The sequence below is a fragment of the Lissotriton vulgaris genome, chromosome 4_1 (assembly GCF_964263255.1).
Source record: "Lissotriton vulgaris chromosome 4_1, aLisVul1.2, whole genome shotgun sequence".
NCBI classification, from domain to species: Eukaryota; Metazoa; Chordata; class Amphibia; order Caudata; family Salamandridae; genus Lissotriton; species Lissotriton vulgaris.
In genome coordinates, this window is record NC_141691.1 from 748,208,960 (window position 1) to 748,223,899 (window position 14,940).

Consider the following 14,940-nt stretch of genomic DNA (forward strand, 5'->3'; position numbering starts at 1 on the left):
GTTCATTAGCCCTGGGTCTGTGTGTCACTGGACGGCCGTGCTGCGCCTGGGACTACTCACTGGACTGACGCAAGCCTAGAGGGATCCTATCACTGATACGCCTTGACAAACCCCCGAATTATGGTAGCCTACGGTGGCTCGCAGCTGAATTCATGAGCTTGCAGCCACTGCCTTGCAGAGAGATGCTGCTTTAGTAATTAATGGAGCCGTCCTCGCCACACTACAAGTTGGGACTCTGCTTCCGGCCCCGGCCCAAGTAAGTACCAGCTTCTGTAAGCTTCCCTTCCTCCCATTCACTCACTCCCCTCCCTCACTCCCCTTCTCTCCCTCCCCTCCCCTCACTCCCCTTCCCTCACTCCCTCCGTCACTCCCCTTCTCTCACTCCCTCCCTCACCTTGCCTCACTCCTTCCCTCACTCCCCTTCCCTCACTCCCCTCCCCTCACTCCCTTTCCCTCTGTCTCCCTCCCTCTACCTCCCTCTGTTATCTCACCCTGCCTGTGTGTCAGCCCAGGCTGCTTCCCAGCATGCACACACAGCCGCCCGAGCACTTCACAGGTCTTTAAAAGACCATTTGCATGTTAATGGGGCTTTTGTATTACACCTCTTCTTTGGCCCCCACAGAGCAGCAGAGTCTCCCAGAGTCGCGCTCCGCTCTGGTTGCAGACAGTCTTTAAAAAAAAATGTTCAGCTCCATCCTGACATTGTTAGAATCCATTAATAACCTTTGACAGGGCAAAATGTTCTGTGTGACACCCGATCTTATTTGTAAGGTGTAAGGTAGACATAAAGTTGCCTTATGCACAAGATGATGGTGAATTATTTTAGCTGACAGTGTATGGTTGACTAAACGTTGCAATTCATAAACTGTTTTCACAGTTAGACAGTTCTTGTGGGCTCGTTATGAAACTGCGATGTCGATGTTGATCAATGGCTATGGGGACAGGTTAGAGGTCTCTGCAAAGCAATGTGGAAAATGTATTTGAAAACTTCTGTTCGAGAAATCAACGCATGGCTGTATATAGAACAATCCCTTTTAACCAATCCCAAATGCAGTTAACTCCATATTCATATGTCAGTCTTTAATTTATTTTTTTTAAACACTGGTGCGATGACTGGAAGGTCCCCGGGCCGCCAGGGAAGGCTTGCCAGGCCGTACTATGAGTACCCGTGTTCTAGAGGAACCGGGCCGTCCCGCCGACCTTAACAGTACGGTAAGGTTACAAGGGAAGTGCCCTTCAATTTCTGGTGCTCTGCTGCAATTTTAAAATCTTCTTTTTCTAGTTGCTTAAATGGATGTAAATTCTGATACTTATATCCTGTCTCCCTATTATGCGTTGCTTTATTTTGCTTGTGAAAGTATCAGTCATGGTAGTTGAAATGTCACTCTTATTTACATAGCAATCTGAAACCTTGGCAGCTATGAAGTCCGTCCTAATCTGACTCTGGCAGGGGCTCTAAAAGGGGTGAAATAACCAAGCAGCCTCATTAACAAATAAATGGTCTTTCAAAGACCTGTGAAGTACTTGGGTGCGGCTGGCAGCTCTGTGTGCACACGGGAAGCTGGGGAAGCTGTCACCTCTTAAGCCTCTAAGGAAGGTGAGACACCAGACGGCAGCACAGCAAAATATACTAGTATTTTCCCGTTTTTTTACATATAAATACAGATAAAGGAAAACTTGTTTTCCGTCTGTATTTATATGTAAAAATCCGTAAAAACGGAAAACCGGGAGCCCTATTACATAGGTAGTGTTTTCAAGTAGGCACACTACTCAGAAAATTCCCAACCTAAAGCGCAGGAACGAAACTGTTTGCAAGATTTCCTGTCCCGTCTAGTATAGATGGACAAGATACAGAGATTAAAGGCGAGCTCTTGTAAACCGTTCAAAAAACATTTCTAAAGACTCGGATAAGCAAAGAAACAAATCTTAATACCAACTCTGCATATTAACACGTTAACAGTCCCTTCCAGACTTAAATCTAGCCAGGATGGGCAAGGGGAAAAGGAGGAGCTGGGCAGATAAATCTGCAACCTTCTAAGTGTAAAAATCAGTCTTCCTGAAGTGAAACCAGTTTTAGTGCAGACCTCAACATTGCCCAGTGCTACCTACAAGTGCTACAAGTTGCCTTTTTAAGATTGGAAAAATCCTTTGAACTCAATGATAACCAGCACCCTCACCCCCACAAACAACCAGAGAAATCTAGTCTCCCTAACCCTATTTCAAAACCAAGACAAACACATCCACTTCCACTTCCACGTTCGCATGTTGAGTTGAAGATGAAAGAGCTGTAGATACTGGAAGCCGCACGTATCACCAGTGAGTGAAATGTCCTTTGAGAAAGCGAAGAAACAGGCATGTGAGAGTCTTCGTGAACGAAGAGACCCTCAAAAAGACCAATAAGGAGAGCACCACCATCTCACCACAGAATTCATCACGGCAAACTTTAATAGAGCCCTTGTATGGTAGGTAGACTGTACAATGGGGGTAGGGGTGTATATAATTTTCTTTCTGTTTTAATTCAACTGCAATGCCCTTTATTTTCTCCTGTGTATTTAGGAAAACTGTCAACGTCACAATGATGTATGTTTGTTGATGCTGCGGGTCACCGAGCTCCGCCCTTTACGTGTGTTTAAAAATAACTTTAATAGAGCCGGGTTGCACATAAATGGAGGCCATTATCAAACAGAGCTTCATAGGAACCTGCCGTACATTATAACCTGTTCTCATCCATGTACGTGGGACTGGTGGAATACGAAAGGAGAACATTCGGGCCACTACCTGCAGGCGAGGTCTTCCAAAACACCGTGTGGGAGAGATGCTCCCAGAATCTGCAATGCATGTCTGTGATGTTCTCAAATATGCCCTGCCCCTGCCCTGATCTGAGAGGATCTGAACTCTGACCTCCAGTCCATCCATGGTAACCACAGCCTCAAATCCATTCTCGGACTGCCGACCGACCTGCCAGACACACCCAGGACCTAATCTATCCATTCTAGTGCTCCCCGACCCCGTGCCACCCTCGGACTCACTTCTGTCCCCAGACCTCAGTCTCAGACCGCATAGGAAACCAAAGTAGGGAGTCATGCCTGACATATATGCTTGACTCGGACTCGGGCCAGCCCCAAAACGCCTATAGCCCAGTCGATGTACGTGACGCACGATGCATTTGGAAATAGATCAGCCCACCTCTGTCCCTAAGTGCGTAGACTGTAGACACGGCGGCCCCCTCGGCCATGCCATTCCTTACTGCCTTCAAGAGCTCATTACGATTTTTAGAACCATTTAATGCAGAACAGTTAACCAACCGGTCCCAGGCCCAACGCTAAACCTAAATATCCACCTCTGTACGCACTCACAGTCAGGAAGTTCACTTACAAATTCCAAAGCCGCTTTTAGGTGAAGCTGCTTGGAACCAGAAGCAAGCAACTTAAGTGCGAAAAACTTACGTGGACGCAAAAGCAGCACACAAGGAGGGGGCATGTCTGAGGACCCTACTCCGTCAAGACAGCGGAGAGGACAGCAACAAATATGTATGTGGTGTCTAAAAAATAGAGACGAGCTGCATGACGCCATCAGTAATGCTGCCAATGGTCCTGGTGCAAGCAAGGGAAACTACCCATTTGGCTGCAAGTGGGCAGTAAAAGTGAAGAACTATCAGGGCATAGGCCGCTCAAGCCCATGGGCACCCCTGTCACTACACCAAAGGCAGCTATGCCCATGGTCCCCCTAAAAAGCCTGTGATGCAATGTATAATAAGGGCCACTGGAATTATGCGGCAGGGAAGGACCACATTTTGCGGCAAGAAAACGCAAATGATGTGGTTTAATGTGGCACATTTTACGATCGTATTACTGCATGTTTTTGTCATCTTTGCACTTGTTAACACTTCCTGGGCATTGCTTGACCCTCATTAGCCCCGGTTTAACACAAAACTATAGCAATAAGCAACAGAATGGTGACCAATCAAGCTTTACAGAGGGCCTTCCACTGAGGGGCAGCACGTGTTGCTGGGTCTTTAGTAACTTTTGAACCCTTTGAGATAGAAATGAACCTTTTTTTTATTACAATCAGAAGATTATGCAGAAGACGATGGATTATGTGGCAGATGCGGCAAATGCATACTTAAGCGAAAAAAAACACGCGGCCGCATAATTACATGATAGCAGTGGCCCTGTATAATGCTGCTCTTGACGATTCAGTTGCTGTTTGCCGGGTTCTTACTCTGTGTATACCGATGAATCTTTGTAGACTTTCAGGCCCAAGGAGCATTTTATATTGCAATGATGCCCGCCCGGTCCGATCAAAAGGTTTTGTATTATTAGCCCCTGCTCCAAAATGCAGCATGCTGTTCTCTGAGGCCAGAGTTCGCTGATGTGTGGAATGATTAAAATAAAGATTCACACCCACGGAGGAATGAAATCCACTAAATGCAGAAAGAATGCGAGTCCTATAACCGGTCGCCAGGAGTACCCCACTTACCTCGCTTTTGTTACCATAGTGGCCTTCCTTCAGGTTCAGCTGCAAACCATCTTTCCTTGTGTGAGTGCGCAGCGCTGCTCCTAGCTGATATGAAACTCGATTTGTATTCCCCTGTTGAATAACTCAGCCGATTTTTATACAGATTACACTGTGACCAGAACCACTCTGAGTTAGCTAACAGTTTTGGTGGATATGCAGTGGAGTAACACAAAATGATGCGGGAGTCCTTGCAGAATGTGACGATCCCCCCTCCCACGGAGTCTCCCGATATCTCACAGATATGGGCTTATGTTGATGGGGTCCGCCGCAGGGACTGTAGGGGACTAGGTTACCCACAGTAGATTTGTGAATTAAAACCACGAGATGTTCAAAGCCATTTACTCAGGATCACACATTTAGGCAAATAAGGAAATGGAGGCGGGATATCCCCTTCCTGCCACCAGAGTCTATAACTTAGAGGCTAGTTCATTATAGGGGCAGCAGAAGCTCTTCTGTACAAATGTTTCCAAGTAGATCATTATTTTAAAGCGCTCGCCCTACAAACCGAAGATTCATGAAGGTGAATTTTTCTATATTCCTGACGAACACTGGAAGTCCTCATTGTAAATACAGTTCCTGTACTAGAACTGCTCCACCAGAGATAGACTGGCAAGGAAGGGCACATTGATGATTCCGAATTACATTTCACTAAAAGGGCAATTCCTGAAGGTGTTACTTTAAAGTGTCCCATTTGTTTTTTGCAGTTTTATATAGCAAAAAGCTCGACTCAAAGGCATTGAAGCGCTTTCAATAAGCACTAGTAACGTTACATTGGTATAAAGTAATTTTTTGGTAGGCACGGGAAGATTGTCATTTGCCCAGAATCACAGAATGTTGAGCCCACGCCCAAAACTCCATCCAACCTGGTTCCCCAGTACCAAAGTCGGCAAGTAATAACAGCCGCAGACATAAAGCTCTGATCGCGTTACAGATGAGGCACACAATGTGAGACGGAGGCAACACATTATGTGTGCCCACACAGCCCACCTCTGGCGCTGACCAAGCCAACACATTCAGAAAACACAGCGCTCTGCGCACAAAGCCATTTCCGGAGCCGGCGGTTGTGATGTGCTGTGTTATTTACAATTAGCATTGCATTCTTGCCACCAATAATAAATACACTTCTAAAAAAACGCGCATCATGGAGTAAACAAATGTCACCCCGAAAGAGTGCTGGCTTTTAAAACAATAACGCTTTCCATGCTTCGACTTTAGGTCATTCTTTTCGCAGAAAATGTCAAGTTCCAGAATGCAAAGTGCTGTGGGTTAAAAAAAACAAAGACTGACTGAACTGGCATACATGAGGTAGACAACTGTGAATTATTTAAACAAAATATGACATATAACTTGTTTGAACTTAAATCTAATGAATCTCTAAGGAGAAGACACATTTTTAGTTTCTACAAATGAATCCTGCAATTTAGCTTGCTCATTGGATCTGCCGGTAGCTCAGTGATGTCATCATTGCTAACTGTTCCAAGGATGCAGGTTAGCTTAGCCACGTGTTGTCAGGATAACTTGCCACCTCCAAAGACTGTACAGAAAAGTTAAGTTACTTACAGGTAGACTGAATCCGGGAGGCACCGAGTGAGGAGTACATCTGCTAGGATGAGTTGCGTGAATCACTGACTCCGGAATCTTGGTTTAAGACACACACAAGGACGAACTGGCCACACGTCTACTCTTCGTGACTCTCCCTTTCTCTGACTACTAATTCCACTTTCACTTTACTTGTTGTGCCCAGTGCCAGCAGTGCGCCATGCGTGGTGACGTCCCGACAGCCTAGGAAATGGCCAATCACCGCAACATGGCTGGATATAGCCATATGGTGATTGGCCATCCCTCAGCAGCCAGCCAACACCCACGCACAGCACCATCCTGCTGCAGCAGCCAATCCTGGCGCAGCGTTAACAGCAACACTGCGCCAGGATTGGCTCCAGGCCGGATACTATTCTGCCCATTATGAGGCCGGGGCCCCGGGTCTCTGCCTGTTCTCTGAGTGCTATGGAGGGAGGGGGGGGATGTCTACCCCACTGTGCGCATGCGCGGGCCCGTCAAATTGTTGACTACTCCTGGATTCCACCTGCGCATTGTGCAGTACTCCGCTATTCTGCTCTGCCTGCTGCCACTCTTTGCCGAAGCCCCGCCCCCCATGACCCACTTCCTATGTGATGCCCGGTACCGTCGGGCTTCTCCCGGAGCCGGTAGCGCGCAGTGCGCTCCGATTTTTAATCATCAGATTTGTTTTTTTTTTAATGCATGTGACAGTGTTGGCAGGCAATGCGGTCGTCCATGGCGAGTGGGGCAACGCCCCAACGCCCCCAATGGACGCACCGCCACTGACAAGCGCTATATAATTGCAAACCTTTTTTCCTCTTCTATCCCTCCGCTATGCTTCTGAATCCAAATAACTGTCTAACCTATCCACCACTCAATTTATTTTCATATTTCACTATACTAATTCAACACTAATCCTTCTTGGGTTCCAGAGTAGCGTGCTACGCGCCAAAAAAGTGCTTTGACGCCTCGTTCGGGGTAGTAAGTGGTATATAAATGCAATTACAATACTATGAACTCCCTTGCATAAGGTTTTGGGAGACAGGTCACCCTGGCAACCCATTACGGGGAACACTATGCAACTTTTTCTGTAGGATAGGGCAGTTTTTTGCCGCTCTGACACAAAAACTGACCATTGTGCTCCGGGTGTGGGTAGAAAGCCATTGTCTGCATTCCTGAATGTATGTTAATGAGCTGAAGTGGATCCAGAGCGCAGGGAGTCAGCATTCCCCCAAGCCCCATAGGTCATCAAACCATTATTAATTAGCCCTATCACCTTATGGAAAGTGTCATTTCTGTCTGGGTGGCGTCGCATCTGGGGGATTGGCAAGGGATTTAAAAACCTATGCTGTCTCCCAGGTAATCCTCTTTTGTCCTCTTCAACTCTGGATCAGAAAAAAAACAAAAAGGTAGAGGATACGCAGGTCTCCACTTATGGTTACTGGTTCTGTAACTATACAAACTCTGCATTCAACTGCAGGTTTATGTGCTTTTCTGAGTATATATAATGGAAATGTTTCCTGGTGGTGGGAATCTAACTCGTGTGGGAGGAGGGGTGCAAATATTGTACATTGGTGAAATGCTGTCATCATTATGTGCATCGTCACGATATGTAACGTGTTTCAGTATACGTATTTGCATACAATCTGCATCATTCATAAACCTGCGACTTTATAAATTTGGAAGTCAATCTGAGCTACGGTCTACTGTTGAATACGCAAACTTGTCAAGTGTACTTCTTTCTTAATTGGTAGTGTGAAGGTTGGAGCACATATGTGCACACTGAAGACCGTAATGGTTTTACGTGGTTTGAATTATAGTGTGTTTGCACATGTGCCTGTCCTGCATCTGAATGTTTTCATGTGTGTGCATAAATGTGGGTTTGTGTTCCTACGTGTGTACCTTTATGTGTTTGTCTTTCTGTATTTGATTGTTTTGTGCGTTTGCATTTATTTACATGCGTGACTGCGTTTCTCTCTCTGAATGTGTTCTCACGCGTGTCTGTGTGCGTTTCTCGCCTTCTGCATCTGAATGTTTCATATTTCATATGTTGCATAAATGAGCGTTTGTGTGCCTACCTGTGTATCTGTGTACGTTTCTCTTTTTGTATCTTATTATTTTGTGTATATGCGGTTGTGTACATGTGTGACTCCGTTTCTCTCTCTCTCAATGTGTTCACATGAGTGTCTGTGTGCATGTTTCTCTCTGTATCTGAATGTTTGTTAGTTTACACGTGTGACTGTTTACTTTTCTCTGTCTGTGTATGAATGGGTCTGTGTTTGAATGTTTGTGTATGTGTGTTTACACGTGTGACGGTGTGCATTCCTCAACCCTGTATCTGATTGTTTCTGTTTGCATGTGCGACTGTGTGTTTCTCTTTCTGTATATGAATGTTTGTGTGTTTTTTAGTTTACACATCGTCCTCACAGGCAGGGATGCCTGCACACAAGGTCACAGGCAGGCACCTCTGCCCGGCGGCTTATCCTAATTGCAGCCGCGCCAACACCCGCAGAAACCAGGCGGCCTTACCCCCCAAGGAGGAGGAATGCCCTTTGATCCGCCCAGAGTGGAGAGACGGTTACTGACAGCTCGGGTGGGGGTTGAGTGGGGAGAGACTGACTGCCCCTGGGCCCCAAGGCTAGAGGCTGGGACCCACGAGGAATAACCTGGCCACTCTCTCTCCGCTATTGGGCAGGAGATGTGTTTCTAAAACCCGCTCCCACACTGAGCATACCGTGTGATCGTGAGCGAATAGTAGGGGGAGGGGGGGGGGGGGGGTACTGCGGGAGACCGCGTCCAAGCTTTCGGGATTACAGAGACCCGTGTGACAGGCTGGACGCCACTATAGTACCGCGCATGTTGTTCAGTGGCACAGCCAGCCAGTGTATGTTTGGAAAGACCCATTTTATTCAGACCTGGTACAACTTCTCGGAAGTTTTACACAGTCCACCTTCCTCTCAGCAGTTTTTGTTCTTCCCCGAATGTCGGCCTGCAGCAACTCTTGCTCACTTCGCTGCCTCTTAACCCGTTCATACCACTCTCACCTCACTGCAAACCCTGCAACCCTGCACCTTCCCAGCCCATCACTGTTCGATTTAAACATCCACTGACTTTTCCAAATTTCGCGGGCAGTTTTGTAAAAATCACGGCATTTTTACAAAACTGCCGATTTCGCGATTTTTTTGCAAATCGTGAAATCGCGAAATCCTGGAGGGTCTGATTAAGCAAAGCTGTCACACCGCCTCCTGCCATTCTTAATCAGGGTTTTAACCCCGTGATAGACATACAGCCTCACTGAGGAACCCACAGTCCTGCCAAGTGTCACGCATCCGGTGGCTGTGCTAAATATCCAACTCAGCATTTTCCTTTGACCAACTCAATGTCAAAGGCGCCGGGAAACCCTTGTTGGGTAGCTGAGCGCCATACAAATGTAAAAAATAAATAAATAAAAAATAAAATACGCCAAGCATTTCAGTGTGGTGTTCCCGCATCACCGCACTACAAAGCTTCAGGGAATGTTACAGGTTTTTAGAGATGTCAAGACTCTTCACATTAAGCGAGCAACTTGAGTGTCACACACACACATTGCTGGCATCCAGCCATTTTTTTTTATTACCAAACACATATTTGTGGTGAACTATTTCAGTAAATAAATATGATTGCCTTTATCAAGAGTCTATGATTTTGTTTCATTTCCCCCAAAACGTTTATATAAATGTGAGCTGCGCAGAGTTTGTGTAAAAGCACATGGGCTGTGTTCAAGCTCTCGCCTACATCAGTGCATGTGCTGTTTGTTACAAGACATTTTGTTAGCTTGCAGTGGGCTTAGAGCCTGCCCGCTCATGGCTTAGTATTAGTTGGCTATATTGTCACTCTTGCTTGCTTGCTTCTTATTCGATAGCTTCTGTGAGCCTTATTACTTCTTCAGAGGTGCCACAAAAAAAGAGGGAAAGTTGGAATAGAATGCACGAGAAAACGAGCATTTGTAATGCAATAGGTCTCGCATTTGTTAAAGTTAGAGCTGTAAGCATTCAAAATGTCAATGTTTCTTACTTTTGCTTGTTTACATGCACTGGTGTGATTGTATTTGCATAGCGCTGTTGCCATTGGTATGACCTGTCGGCGCTAGAGAACGAGTCAATGGGAAATAGGTTATGAGGGAGGGAAGATAAGAGTCATAGGCTTTGCTGAAAAAAAAAGTAACAACATTCTGGAAAAAGCAAACACTCAAACACCTATAGGAATGTAGGATCAAGTAAAGCATGTGAAACATAAGCAAGAACAACATGGTTACAGCGGGGCTTGCAGACTGCAGTGACGTACCGCTGACAATGGAAATACACAGGGAGATGCAGCTCCGAAGTCCCAACTAAAATATGAAGCGCCAAGTCCCTGGGCCCTGATGGGCTCATAATCTAGTTTTACAAAAGTTTTTGACTAAATCACAGCGGGCAAATCACCAGGCCCGGATGGGATACCCTTGGATCTCTTTAAATCTGATCCCAATTTCTGGGCCCCGATTATTGTGGCGGTTATCAACGCAGCCGCAATGGTGGGATGCCCGCCATCATGGGGGCTCTCCACCATTGTGCCCATATTTAAAAAGGGGGATAGGGATAGTCCCCTCTGTTATGGGCCTATCTCACTGATTAATTCCATGGCAAAACTTGTGGGGAGAATTGTATTGCGGCGACTTTCTGATTGGACACGGGACAACGATATTATGTCCATCGCCCAATATGGTTTTTGTAATGGCCGCTCGACCACAACTCAATGTTTGAACCTCTTTCTAATACTAAGTAAATATACCATTGTCCAAAAGGGCACAGTCCACTTGGCCTTCATGGACCTATCCTCAGCTTTCGACTGTGTCAACAGGGGGAAGCTGTGGAGGTCCATGAGGGACAAGGGAGTGGACAATGGCATTATAAACTTTCTGGTTGACCTCCATAACAATACTAGTGCAAATATAAGGTACTGCCAAGACCTGTCAGTAACCGATGATTTTAGAACTGGGAAGGGGGTACGGCAAGGCTGCATACTAGCCCCTTTCCTTTTTAATTTTTATATAAATGAGTTGGATGGTGTTTTACGGGAGGTGAAATCAGATAGTCCCAGAGTGGGGAATAGAAGCATCCCCGTTCTGCTATACGCAGATGATGCAGTGTTGTTAGCAAGAACCGAAAAAGGCCTCCAATTGCTACTTAATGCATTCAAAAAATTCATGGAAGATAGAGATCTGTTAGTTAACAACTCCAAATCTTTCATTATGCAGGTGGGGAAACAACCAAAGAGACAATACACCTTCAAACTAGATAAGGCAGCTATACCATTTTCTAGTACATTCTCCTATCTAGGAGTACTCTTTGAGTCCAAATTATCTTGGGCCCCGCAACTTGCTAAAAAAAAAGTGATGTGTCTAAGGTCAATGCCTCCATTTTTAACTTCGCGTCAAAGCTTGGTAAAAAACCTACGGCTGCTATGATTAAACTATATGACGCAAAATATGTAGCAACCGCAGCTAATGGGAGTGAGCTCTGGGGCTATATGGTGGGGGAACAACTTCAGAACACAGAAAATTTGTTTTACAAACGGCTCTTGTGTGTTCCGGCCTCCACTTCCAACTTCATGGTACATGAGGAACTAGGAGTGGGGTATTTGAGCGATATCCTGTCCCTATGACCTCTGTTATGTTGGTTGAAAATATGGTTATGTGAAGAAATTCCCCTAACACACTTAATTGTTAATGACTTCATGGCTCTTGAGAAAGCGTCAGGCACTCCCTGGCTGAAATACTTAAAAACATGTTTTACTGAGTTGGGCCGCCCTGATCTGTTTGAACATCCATCAGGAATTGGGAAGGCGGACATTGATCTAGTCAAGCAGGTGTTTTTTCAGCGTAAGAAGGCAGAGAGGGAGGGTGTTGAGCTACAAAAAGTTAGTGTGAGGAAATTTATCATGGTTAAAACATGTTTGACAACAGAGCCTTATTTACTCAGCACTTTCAGCACTCACGACAAGTTCTTGCTTACAAGATTTAGATTTAACCAGTTTCAACATCTGCCTATTAGACCTAAAAAGGAGAGCTTCTGTAAAAATCCTTCGTCCTGTGGCTGCGACGGAAAGTCTCCACAGGACATGATGCACTTTATGTTTCTATGTAAATATTATGAATTCCCTCGTAAACGCATTTTAATTGCCCTTTTAAAAGAAATGAATTTTAAACAGATACGACCAGCCTTTTTATATTTACAACTGCTATACAGTAATAGTGTCCTTCAAGTTCTTGAATTTTTTAAATTGGCTCTTAAACTGCGACTTTGTCTGGACCAATGAATGAACTATTATATGTAATGTATACAGCTCTTTTATCATCTGGATTAATAATGAAATTTGATGTATGTACTGTGTGTTTTAATGCACTTTTATGGTTGAAATATACCGAATAAAGTCTCTTTGAATTGAAATTGAATTGACTAAATTTGTGTTAATTTTGGAGCCCTAGTTTAATTCCTTTGCGGCTAAAAGGGCGACATTGGAGATGATGACAGAAGCTGGCGCACCCAGACAAATGAGACTATATTGAAGGTCATACAATTAGCGATAACACCAAACAAGTGGTCTATCCCATAAACGCTACTCTTAGACTTGGGGGGAATGTGTTGCTTCTCTTACTCGATGCCAAAAGGCACTTCATCAACTGGAGTGGGGTTTCTGTACAGGACTATGAAAGCGTTTGGTTTTTGCCCCAGACACATAAAGATGATATTGGCATGCTATACGGGCTCTGAAGTCAGAATAAAGTAGTTAATATAAAGATGAGGGAGAGGAAGGGTTTCCACCTCTCCCCCTCTACTGTTTTCACTGGGATTGAAAGCCCAGGTGTAAAGAAAAAGTAATAACCTCATTATCAATGGGATGTGACTAGGACCAGATCATTTTAAATGGACTATAAGCATAAAATCAGCTGGGAATTATTTAGTTTTAGTAATATTGCACGAAAGAATTTACCAGGTGGCACACCCTACAAACATCATGGCGTGGATGTATAGCTTCAGTGAAGAGGACACTTTTGCTTGAGGCACTTTTTTAAGGCAGCACTCAAAAACAGAAAATAAGTAACATGCATGCTGTTCACTGGAAGAGGCAAAAAGCTTAGGGTAGTTTACTTTAAATGTTCCAACATCCTACTTGAGCTGGGGTGGGAGTACCGGATCTTTTGACATAATGTAAGCTACACAACTGAGATATATGTGAGACTGGTGAAAAGAGGAAACAATGATGGCACATAGACCACATTATGGCAGGTGCGCTCACTGTGGAAATTGACATGGATGAAAAGAATGTACAGAGATAAAGCAGCTATAACAGCATTAGCCATGAGGGTAACCAGGAGCGTCTGGGATGAGGTGGGGAGGACCCAAAAAACGTAGCAACAATCCAGGGCCTTTTATGCTCTTATTCGGGAACTCAGATTTTCACACTATCTTCTTCAGTGGGCTGGGAAAAAGCAATTTTAAGTCAACGCCCAGTGCGCGCACCTTTTGCGGTAGATGCAGGCAGTGGCTGCCTGCCTATGCTGGCCTGCAATCTGTTCTTACGGGGAAAGGAGCAAAGGTAGCTGACTAACTTTTATTCTGGACTTACTACCTGTTGTACCAATGGTGAATTGAAAGCTGGTTATTAGGGCAGTAGAAATAAAACAAGATTGTTTATATAGTGCTTCCAAGTAGTAATTACAAAGTTAAGCATGAACTGAGAATAGCAAAAACGTTAAGGGTAAAATATGTTTGGGGATCTAAAAGCACTACGCTCATCTAGTGAATCTGGAAATCACAGGGAAGAGGAACACTGCAAAGAACAGTGAAGCCTATACTGATGACCGGGACCAATGCGCGGTGCTCAGTGTCTACAGGACTTTCGCAAGCCTCCTGCTATAGTGCATACAGGCGCGCCATCTCTGATGTCCCCCCTATAGAAAAGCCGTATGCATTAAATCTACCAACTTATGTATATTTTTGGGGCAAAACAAGAGACCCTGCGCATGAACGTGTGTTGTATCCATTTTTTTTAAATTATATGATGTTGCCTGTGTGAAGCAGCGACGGGCAGGAGATGATGCTGTATGTGTGCAGAAGGAGGGCCAAGCCAGGAATGGTTGAAGTAACACGAGGGCGGGGACAGAAGCACAGCAACACAGCTCTCCTCTCCCCAAACACTAAGCAAGGCCTAGTGCCTCTGCCACAGCTCACGTAAAGAGCACACTTACCAGACAACACACTGACAAATGAAGAGCCGGGGAGCTAGTTGCCGTGTGATCACAAGCACTGAAGCCTACTGTGATGATGGAGACCTTTGAGTGGCGCACAATGTCTAAAGGACTTACGCGAGCCTCCCAATATTGTGCACACAGCCGCCATCTTTGATGTTCCCATTATAGACAGCTGTATGCTTTAAATCTACCCACCTATTTTCATTTTTGGGGCAATGCATGAGACCCTGGGCATGAACGCGTGTTATAAACATTTTTTTATCACAATTACAGGATACGGCCCGTGTGAAGCAGCGACAGGCAGGAGTTGATTCTGTGTGTGTGCGCAGAGAGGGCCAAGCCAGGAGGGGTTGAAGCAACATGAGGGCGGGGACAGCAGTACAGCAACACAGGCTCTCCTCTCCCCAAACACTGAACAAAGCCCAGTGCCTCTGCCACAGCTCATGTAAAGCGCACACTTACCGGGCAGCAAATTGACAATATGAGGAGCCGGGGAGCCAGCTGACACATGTGCTGTCAATGTGCGTAACATTCAAGCTTGGAAAAAACATAGAGGGCCCGATTCACAGAGCTAACTTAAGACAAAATCCTAA

General features: G+C 45.3%; 1 protein-coding gene across 2 annotated transcripts in view; it reads left to right on the top strand.

Moving 5' to 3' along the window:
• The window catches only part of IRF4 (interferon regulatory factor 4), a 96,345-nt gene that overhangs the window by 43,309 nt on the left and 38,096 nt on the right, over positions 1-14,940 (top strand). The window lies entirely within an intron of this gene.